Raw genomic sequence first — 11,819 nt, forward strand, 5'->3', positions numbered from 1 at the left:
ATATGTTACTTGCCTGAGATTCGATCGTCGGTATCTCAATACCTAGTTCAATCTCGTTACCGGCAAGTCTCTTTACTCGTTTCGTAATACATCATCTCGCAACTAACTCATTAGTTGTAATGCTTGCAAGGCTTATGTGATGTGCATTACCGAGAGGGCCCAGAGATACCTCTCCGACAATCGGAGTGACAAATCCTAATCTCGAAATACGCCAACCCAACATTCACCTTTGAAGAAACCTATAGAGCTCCTTTATAATCACCTAGTTACGTTGTGACGTTTGGTAGCACACAAAGTGTTCCTTCGGTAAACGGGAGTTGCATAATCTCATAGTTATAGGAACATGTATAAGTCATGAAGAAAGCAATAGAAACATACTAAACGATCGGATGCTAAGCTAATGGAATGGGTCATGTCAATCACATCATTCTCCTAATGATGTGATCCCATTAATCAAATGACAACACATGTCTATGGTTAGGAAACATAACCATCTTCGATTAACGAGCTAGTCAAGTAGAGGCATACTAGTGAGGTTTGGTTTGTCTATGTATTCACACAAGTATTATGTTTCCGGATAATACAATTCTAGCATGAATAATAAACATTTATCATGATATAAGGAAATAAAATAATAACATTATTATTGCCTCTAGGGCATATTTCCTTCAGTCTCCCACTTGCACTAGAGTCAATAATCTAGATTACACAGTAATGATTCTAACACCCATGGAGCTTTGGTGCTGATCATGTTTTGCTCGTGGAAGAGGCTTAGTCAACGGGTCTGCTACATTCAGATCCGTATGTATCTTGCAAATCTCTATGTCTCCCACCTGGACTAGATCCCGGATGGAATTGAAGCGTCTCTTGATGTGCTTGGTTCTCTTATGAAATCTGGATTCCTTTGCCAAGGCAATTGCACCAGTATTGTCACAAAAGATTTTCATTGGACCCGATGCACTAGGTATGACACCTAGATCGGATATGAACTCCTTCATCCAGACTCCTTCGTTTGCTGCTTCTGAAGCAGCTATGTACTCCGCTTCACATGTAGATCCCGCCACAACGCTTTGTTTAGAACTGCACCAACTAACAGCTCCACCATTTAATGTAAACACGTATCCGGTTTGCGATTTAGAATCGTCCGAATCAGTGTCAAAGCTTGCATCAACGTAACCATTTATGATGAGCTCTTTGTCACCTCCATATATGAGAAACATATCCTTAGTCCTTTTCAGGTATTTCAGGATGTTCTTGACCGCTGTCCAGTGATCCACTCCTGGATTACTTTGGTACCTCCCTGCTAGACTTATAGCAAGACACACATCAGGTCTGGTACACAACATTGCATACATGATAGAGCCTATGGCTGAAGCATAGGGAACATCTTTCATTTTCTCTCTATCTTCTGCATTGGTCGGACTTTGAGTCTTACTCAATTTCACACCTTGTAACACAAGCAAGAATCCTTTCTTTGCTTGATCCATTTTGAACTTTTTCAAAACTTTATCAAGGTATGTGCTTTGTGAAAGTCCAATTAAGCGTCTCAATCTGTCTCTATAGATCTTGATGCCCAATATGTAGGCAGCTTCACCGAGGTCTTTCATTGAAAAACTTTTATTCAAGTATCCTTTTATACTATCCAGAAATTCTATATCATTTCCGATTAGTAATATGTCATCTACATATAATATCAGAAATGCTACAGAGCTCCCACTCACTTTCTTGTAAATACAGACTTCTCCAAAAGTCTGTATAAAACCAAATGCTTTGATCACACTATCAAAGCGTTTATTCCAACTCCGAGAGGCTTGCACCAGTCCATAAATGGATCGCTGGAGCTTGCACACTTTGTTAGCTCCCTTTGGATCGACAAAACCTTCCGGCTGCATCATATTCAACTCTTCTTGCAGAAATCCATTCAGGAATGCAGTTTTGACATCCATTTGCCAAATTTCATAATCATAAAATGCGGCAATTGCTAACATGATTCGGACAGACTTAAGCATCGCTACAGGTGAGAAGGTCTCATCGTAGTCAATTCCTTAAACTTGCCGAAAACCTTTTGCGACAAGTCGAGCTTTGTAGACAGTAACATTACCGTCAGTGTCAGTCTTCTTCTTGAAGATCCATTTATTCTCAATCGCTTGCCGATCATTGGGCAAGTCAACCAAAGTCCATACTTTGTTCTCATACATGGATCCCATCTCAGATTTCATGGCTTCAAGCCATTTTGCGGAATCTGGGCTCACCATCGCTTCTTCATAGTTCGTAGGTTCATCATGATCTAGTAGCATGACTTCCAGAACAGGATTACCGTACCACTCTGGCGCGGATCTTACTCTGGTTGATCTACGAGGTTCAGTAGTATCTTGTTCTGAAGTTTCATGATCATTATCATTAGCTTCCTCACTAATTGGTGTAGGTGTCACAGAAACTGGTTTCTGTGATGTACTACTTTCCAATAAGGGAGCAGGTACAGTTACCTCGTCAAGTTCTACTTTCCTCCCACTCACTTCTTTCGAGAGAAACTCCTTCTCTAGAAAGTTTCCAAATTTAGCAACAAAAGTCTTGCCTTCGGATCTGTGATAGAAGGTGTATCCAATAGTTTCCTTTGGATATCCTATGAAGACACATTTCTCCGATTTGGGTTCGAGCTTATCAGGTTGAAGCTTTTTCACATAAGCATCGCAGCCCCAAACTTTCAGAAACGACAACTTTGGTTTCTTGCCAAACCACAGTTCATAAGGCGTCATCTCAACGGATTTTGATGGTGCCCTATTTAACGTGAATGCGGCCGTCTCTAGAGCATATCCCCAAAACGATAGCGGTAAATCAGTAAGAGACATCATAGATCGCACCATATCTAGTAAAGTACGATTACGACGTTCGGACACACCATTACGCTGTGGTGCTCCCGGTGGCGTGAGTTGCAAAACTATTCCACATTGTTTCAAATGTACACCAAACTCGTAACTCAAATATTCTCCTCCACGATCAGATCGTAGGAATTTTATTTTCTTGTTACGATGATTTTCAACTTCACTCTGAAATTCTTTGAACTTTTCAAATGTTTCAGACTTATATTTCATTAAGTAGATATACCCATATCTGCTTAAGTCATCTGTGAAGGTGAGAAAATAACGATATCCGCCACGAGCCTCAACATTCATCGGACCACATACATCTGTATGTATGATTTCCAACAAATCTGTTACTCTCTCCATAGTACCGGAGAACGGTGTTTTTGTCATCTTACCCATAAGGCACGGTTCGCAAGTACCAAGTGATTCATAATCAAGTGGTTCCAAAAGCCCATCAGTATGGAGTTTCTTCATGCGCTTTACACCGATATGACCCAAACGGCAGTGCCACAAATAAGTTGCACTATCATTATCAACTCTGCATCTTTTGGCTTCAACATTATGAATATGTGTGTCACTACTATCGAGATTTAATAAGAATGGACCACTCTTTAAGGGTGCATGACCATAAAAGATATTACTCATATAAATAGAACAACCATTATTCTCTGATTTAAATGAATAACCGTCTCGCATCAAACAAGATCCAGATATAATGTTCATGCTTAACGCTGGCACCAAATAACAATTATTTAGGTCTAATACTAATCCCGAAGGTAGATGTAGAGGTAGCGTGCCGACTGCGATCACATCGACTTTAGAACCATTTCCCATGCGCATCGTCACCTCGTCCTTAGCCAATCTTCGCTTAATCCGTAGTCCCTGTTTCGAGTTGCAAATATTAGCAACAGAACCAGTATCAAATACCCAGTGCTACTGCGAGCATTAGTAAGGTACACATCAATAACATGTATATCACATATACCTTTGTTCACCTTGCCATCCTTCTTATCCGCCAAATACTTGGGGCAGTTCCGCTTCCAGTGACCAGTCTACTTGCAGTAGAAGCACTCAGTTTCAGGCTCAGGTCCAGGTTTGGGTTTCTTCTCTTGAGTAGCAATTTGCTTGCTGTTCTTCTTGAAGTTCCCCTTCTTCCCTTTACTTTTTTTCTTGAAACTGGTGGCCTTGTTGACCATCAACACTTGATGTTCCTTCTTGATTTCTACCTCCGCAGCTTTCAGCATTGCGAAGAGCTCGGGAATAGTCTTATTCATCCCTTGCATATTATAGTTCATCACGAAGCTCTTGTAGCTTGGTGGCAGTGATTGGAGAATTCTGTCAATGACACAATCATCTGGAAGATGAACTCCCAATTGAATCAAGTGATTATTATACCCACATTTTGAGTATATGCTCACTGACAGAACTGTTCTCCTCCATCTTGCAGCTATAGAACTTATTGGAGACTTCATATCTCTCAATCCGGGCATTTGCTTGAAATATTAACTTCAACTCCTGGAACATCTCATATGCTCCATGACGTTCAAAACGTCGTTGAAGTCTCGATTCTAAGCCGTAAAGCATGGCACACTAAACAATCGAGTAGTCATCAGCTTTGCTCTGCCAGACGTTCATAACATCTGGTGTTGCTCCAGCAGCAGGCCTGGCACCCAGCGGTGCTTCTAGGACGTAATTCTTCTATGCAGCAATGAGGATAATCCTCAAGTTACGGATCCAGTCCGTGTAATTGCTACCATCATCTTTCAACTTTGCTTTCTCAAGGAACGCATTAAAATTCAACGGAACAACAGCACGGGCCATCTATCTACAATCAAACATAAACAAGCAAGATACTATCAGGTACTAAGTTCATGATAAATTTAGGTTCAATTAATCATATTACTAAGGAACTCCCACTTAGATAGACATCCCTCTAATCCTCTAAGTGATTACGTGATCCAAATCAACTAAACCATGTCCGATCATCACGTGAGATGGAGTAGTTTCATTGGTGAACATCGCTATGTTGATCATATCTACTATATGATTCACGCTCGACCTTTCGGTCTTTGTGTTCCGAGGCCATATCTGTATATGCTTGGCTCGTCAAGTATAACCTGAGTATTCTGCGTGTGCAACTGTTTTGCACCCGTTGTATTTGAACGTAGAGCCTATCACACCCGATCATCACGTGGTGTCTCAGCACGAAGAACTTTCGCAACGGTGCATACTCAGGGAGAACACTTCTTGATAATTAGTGAGAGATCATCTTAAAATGCTACCGTCAATCAAAGCAAGATAAGATGCATAAAAGATAAACATCACATGCAATCAATATAAGTGATATGATATGGCCATCATCATCTTGTGCTTGTGATCTCCATCTTCGAAGCACCGTCGTGATCACCATCGTCACCGGCGCGACACCTTGATCACCATCGTAGTATCGTTGTCGTCTCGCCAATCTTATGCTTCCACGACTATCGCTACCGCTTAGTGATAAAGTAAAGCATTACAGCGCAATTGCATTGCATATAATAAAGCGACAACCATATGGCTCCTGCCAGTTACCGATAATTTGGTTACAAAACATGATCATCTCATACAATAAAATTTAGCATCATGTCTTGACCATATCACATCACAACATGTCCTGCAAAAACAAGTTAGACGTCCTCTACTTTGTTGTTGCAAGTTTTACGTGGCTGCTACGGGCTTAAGCAAGAACCAATCTTACCTACGCATCAAAACCACAACGATAGTTTGTCAAGTTGGTACTGTTTTAACCTTCGCAAGGACCGGGCGTAGTCACACTTGGTTCAACTAAAGTTGGAGAAACTGTCACCCGCTAGCCACCTTTGTGCAAAGCACGTCGGGAGAACCTGTCTTGCGTAAGCGTACGCGTAATGTCGGTCTGGGCCGCTTCGTCCAACAATACCGCCGAACCAAAGTATGACATGCTGGTAAGCAGTATGACTTATATCGCCCACAACTCACTTGTGTTCTACTCGTGCATATAACATCAACACATAAAACCTAGGCTCTGATACCACTGTTGGGGAACGTAGTAATTTCAAAAAAATTCCTACGCACACGCAAGATCATGGTGATGCGTAGCAACGAGAGGGGAGAGTGTAATCTACGTACCCTTGTAGACCGACAGCGGAAGCGTTAGCACAACGCGGTTGATGTAGTCGTACGTCTTCACGGCCTGACCGATCAAGCACCGAAACTACGGCACCTCCGAGTTTTAGCACACGTTCAGCTCGATGACGATCCCCGGACTCCGATCCAGCAAAGTGTCGGGGAAGAGTTCTGTCAGCACGATGGCGTGGTGACGATCTTGATGTACTACCGTCGCAGGGCTTCGCCTAAGCACCGCTATAATATTATCGAGGATTATGGTGGAAGGGGGCACCGCACACGGCTAAGAATATGATCACGTGGATCAATTTGTGTGTCTAGGGGTGCCCCCTGCCCCCGTATATAAAGGATCAAGGGGAGGAGGCCGGCCGGCCCCTATGGCGCGCCAAGGAGGAGTCCTCCTCCTAGTAGGAGTAGGACTCCTACTAGGAGGGGGAAAGAAGTGGGGAGGGAGAAGGAAAGGGGGGAGCCGCCCCCCCTCTCCTAGTCCAATTCAGACCAGGGGGAGGAGGCGCGCGGCCCACCTTTGGCTGCCCCTCTCTCTCTCCACTTAGGCCCATATGACCCATTACTTCTCCCGGGGGGTTCCGGTAACCGTCCGGCTCTCCGGTTTTCTCCGAAATCACCCGGAACACTTCCGGTGTCTGAATATAGCCGTCCAATATATCAATCTTTATGTCTCGACCATTTCGAGACTCCTCCTTATGTCCGTGATCACGTACGGGACTCCGAACTAACTTCGGTACATCAAAACTCATAAACTCATAATATAACTGTCATCGAAACCTTAAGCGTGCGGACCCTACGGGTTCGAGAACAATGTAGACATGACCGAGACACGTCTCCGGTCAATAACCAATAGCGGAACCTGGATGCTCATATTGGTTCCTACATATTCTACGAAGATCTTTATCGGTCAGACCGCATAACAACATACGTTGTTCCCTTTGTCTTCGATATGTTACTTGCCCGAGATTCGATCGTCGGTATCTCAATACCTAGTTCAATCTCATTACCGGCAAGTCTCTTTACTTGTTTCGTAATACATCATCTCGCAACTAACTCATTACTTGTAATGCTTGCAAGGCTTATGTGATGTGCATTACCGAGAGGGCCCAGAGATACCTCTTCGACAATCGGAGTGACAAATCCTAATCTCGAAATACGCCAACCCAACATTCACCTTTGGAGACACTTGTAGAGCTCCTTTATAATCACCCAGTTACGTTGTGACGTTTGGTAGCACACAAAGTGTTCCTCCGGTAAACGAGAGTTGCATAATCTCATAGTTATAGGAGCATGTATAAGTCATGAAGAAAGCAATAGCAACATACTAAACGATTGGGTGCTAAGCTAATGGAATGGGTCATGTCAATCATATCATTCTCCTAATGATGTGATCCCATTAATAAAATGACAACACATGTCTATGGTTAGGAAACATAACCATCTTCGATTAACGAGCTAGTCAAGTAGAGGCATACTAGTGACGTTTGGTTTGTCTATGTATTCACACAAGTATTATGTTTCCGGATAATACAATTCTAGCATGAATAATAAACATTTATCATGATATAAGGAAATAAAATAATAACATTATTATTGCCTCTAGGGCATATTTCCTTCAATAATGTGGTACAATATCTACTGTTTCCTTTATCTGAACCGAAACAATAGTTTTTAAAATCATAATAATATTTCCTTAGATATGCAGGTTGACTATTCTGAAGTTGATGGGTTTGTGCTACAAACTGAACTAATTCCTCTTTGCCTTTGTAATATGGAGGTTTTGTGTGTGTGTGTGTGTGGGGGGGGGGGGTGAGTTCGTACTATGGAGTTGGGCACTGAACTTTCGTGCAAATGAGGCATAAGATAGATCACATGTGTGCATAGTATTGGAGATGCAGGCCCTTTATTTTTATTTACAATTGTGACATATTCAACATGCCAAGGCTCACCAAATATTACCCGGGGCAATACCAGTAAGCAACACACAAATCTAGATAATAGGTCCTGATAGGCAAACCATATGCTTCATGACAAAACTGTGAACCAATGGCACAATAGTAATATTAGCATGTTGTATCTTTCTTCTTTTCCCCCAATGAGCTTGTTCATGCTTCAGGACAATTGGACATGGCATATATCTTTGCCTTCTCGTGATGTACAAGTCATTTAAGATCACAGTCGTTTTGTACTCAGGTTACATTATATGAGATTAAGTATATGACAATGTGTTTTTTTTCTGCTGGCATATTCATGCTTTTGGATGCATTGATTTAACCAAAGGAGTGTTGTGTTTTCCAATACGTTTTTTCATCAATGGGATTTAAAAGGACAAAATGTTATTAAACATGTGTATATTTTGCATTCATAATTTTGAAGAACAGACATCAGCAGCCTAGGAACAATGAGAATGACCATTCTTGACTTCGCCAAAAAACATGCTTAGGTACATTAACAATGTATATTTTTCTTATTATAGTTTTCCTTAAACTTAATCATAGTATACGTTCGTTTGAAATAGTTTTTGACTGCTATTACATGACTATCTTTTCAATGCACGTGAATTGTCACGTGCAGGCTTACTATTTAATCTGTGGACACTTCCTGTAGAAAATAAAAAAACTAACTAAACTCGCAAATGGTTACTGCCTACTACGGGAAGCATGAACTCAAAGGTGGATATGTATAGATCAAGATGGCTGATACTTTTTCTTCCGGCTTACCACGCGAGTTTAGTTTAGATAAGACTACGAGTTCTTACGTAATATTATTATTTAATCTCAATGCAAGTTATTGGTTCAGGATTCTTTTTTGTTTTTTTCCCATTCTTTGTTTTCACACAATGCCTCCATGGAGTTCATCGCCTACTACTTGCTGCCTACACTCACACACATATATATGATCTACCCCGTCCTTCTGTGTACTTCCCCCTACTGTGGCAATAGCACCTCCAGTAGTTGTAGTTCTCTGCTAGGTGGCCTTTTTATCTTCATCTTTTCCATGGATTTGCGGCCCTGACAGTCCTGGTTCCTCCCAGTGATTTTATTTTGTTAAGTATTTTTATAATAGATGTTTTTTTATCTCAAAAAATTTAGGTACTAGCGGTCCAAGTTTTCATCCTGATTCTGTCCATTTCTTTAGGGAAATCTAGGAGACCGTGAACCTGTGGTTATTGTATATTGGTTCGGAGATTCTTTACTTGACAATTTGTGCAATGACTAACGGGCCTGGTTAGTTTATGCAATAGTTCATCTCTTAGTTCTGTAATTTCTTGGATTTGATGGCCCTAAAAAGTATATATGTGTATTAGGACTGAAGATGCATGAGGCATCCCTGGAGAATGGAGATGAATGAGGAAGTGCTAAGATAGTGAGAGATGAGATTCCAACCTGGTAAGGCGACACAGATAATTATCTATTTTTTTCATAAAAATGTATATATGCATTTCTGATCTTTTTTTGTTCTGATTGTTTGGAAAAGGGTCCAGGACCAAGAAAGATGTTACGAAGTGGTATGTCAAACAAAAGCTAATGTTTCCATTCAGATCATGCAGTTTAGAAGGTATTGCAAATTAAGTACAAACTATTGACTTCAGACTATCCCTTTTTAGCCTTGAATTATCGAGTTCATCTTCTTTTAATTATCGTATCATCCCTTTACATACATGGTTCCATTACCAAAATCAGGGAGGAGCTTGGTGGTGCTGGAGTTAAGGAGTACATCTGGTGGTGGGTTAGGATAGTGTCGGTCGTTGTTTTCACGTGCTCTGCCTTCAGGTCCTCTCGCGATGTCCTGCACCACTAGGAACGTCTCATTCGCTCATTGCCATACACACTTCTACATCGGCCGCTCATGATGATCTATATTATGCCCTTGTTGGGTTTGTTTAGCTTTTTGCATGATAATTGTTTGATTACTTATACATGGAGTATTAGGTTGCGTTTTCTGCAAAGATGTTGATATGAAAGCCTTTTTTCTGGTAGATGTGGTTCATTCTGCTTTTAATATCTTATAAAGACTTCTAGCATTTTATCCTGATGTTTAACCAACTATTGAGGAGTTGGGCATATCTTTATAAAATATAGATTTTGGATTACATTCATGATTCAGATGTTGTTCTATCATGTTCTATTTTATGCATCAAGTGTTGACTAGCACTGTCTCCACTACTTCCACCTATCCCTTTTGTTACCTTCTCCCAGTTAGGTTGATTCCCAATTCTCTATTCCGTTTTATCCTTCCATATTCTTGGGCAACTGTTAAGTTAGTGGTTGTGCTTTTTCTCTATGTTCCTTTAAGGTTACAAAAATGTAGGTTCATTTAGTCGGCAAGGTAGATCCGGGAAACAAGTATCTAATCCATTCATTTATATCATTGCTGAGAAAATTGTCTTAGATAACCTGAATTTCCAGCAAAAATTTAGATATTGCAGTGCGGTCTCATGAGGTATATCATTGTCGCATAGTTCCTTTCCTTAATATCTCTGTGGTTCATTACTCCATTTTCCTATTGAAAGATCTTTTAGTCATGGTCATATTATGCTTTTCGCAGCCACCAAAACTAGAAAGAACGACAAGAATTTTTTGTTACATTGACTGCTTACTGCCATGGCATGAAATCTTATTGTTGTATTTCTATAAAACTCTATCCCATCGGATTTGAGAAATAGATTGTCGGCACCCTCTCCATGCAATACAGCCGTGACCAATCGGTTCGCATCCTGCATGGTGCTGCACTAGGAGAGTACAGAAGAGAAACAAGAGGAGAAGCGACTCGGCATCCCTACAGAATTTGTAACCGCCTTAGACAAGAAAATTTGAAAGCGTATTGTGATTTTTAGAAGACTTCCTCATCAGCTATTTATTGTTTTCATGTGTTGTTTGTTTTCTCTTATAAGTTAAATAATTTATTGGTGTTATTTTTGTAATATGAAGTGGGTACTACAGAGGAGCCAAGTAGCTGATCATTTATCTTGTCTTGGAAGAAATATATGTACTATGTTGATGGTTTATTGGTGTCCTGCTCCTGCAGAAATCTCCTGTCATTTGTCTTAAACATGGAGAGGGGGAGGCTGTCATTGAATCCCACGGTCTACAAAAACTTGGTCTTCTTGAAACTTCATCTAAATTTTGGTTGCTCTTGGGAGTTTTTGTTCTAATCAGATCCCGTATCTGCTGGAACCGAGCGTAATCTTGCTAACATGCCCCAGATTCAGGGTAGTGTGTGGGATTTTTCAATAGAAAAGTAGCTTCAGAGATGGTTGGGCGTCCTTGCTGTGCTCATGCCTGTATGTCTTTTTGTTTATTTCTAAATAAATGGAAAATTAGAAAGTTTGCTTTTTAAATTTTATTCATGCCATACAAAATAGTATTTAGATTGTTTTCTCGAGAAAAGAGAGTATTCAAATTGGTTAGATAGAAACATATTAGTATTAAATTTATCCGGATTACTTTTTGTTTCTTTCATGCTTCAATCTTGAAATAGATTGTTCAATGAAGGATTCACATTGTGATCAATCTTGAAACAAATAGTATTAGTCGAGACGTGCATTGCACGTACATGCTTACTAATAGAGTATAAAAAATCCATAGTCGGACAAATTTATGGATACCGAGAGTTTTCCATGTTTAGATTTGGGCCAGACCACTCTCACCTCACATGGTGGATCAGTAACGGGCCCAATAAATCTGGGCCATGCACAGCCCATAAAGAAAACGGGCAGTTCTAAAAAGGCAAGAAAATGGGCACCGAAAAAAGAAATAAAAGGGAGAGAGGAAACGAGAGAATATCTCGATCGTGGTGTGA

The sequence above is a fragment of the Triticum urartu genome, chromosome 3A (assembly GCF_056163025.1).
Source record: "Triticum urartu cultivar PI428250 chromosome 3A, HENAU_Tu73, whole genome shotgun sequence".
In the NCBI taxonomy this organism is placed as follows: domain Eukaryota; kingdom Viridiplantae; phylum Streptophyta; class Magnoliopsida; order Poales; family Poaceae; genus Triticum; species Triticum urartu.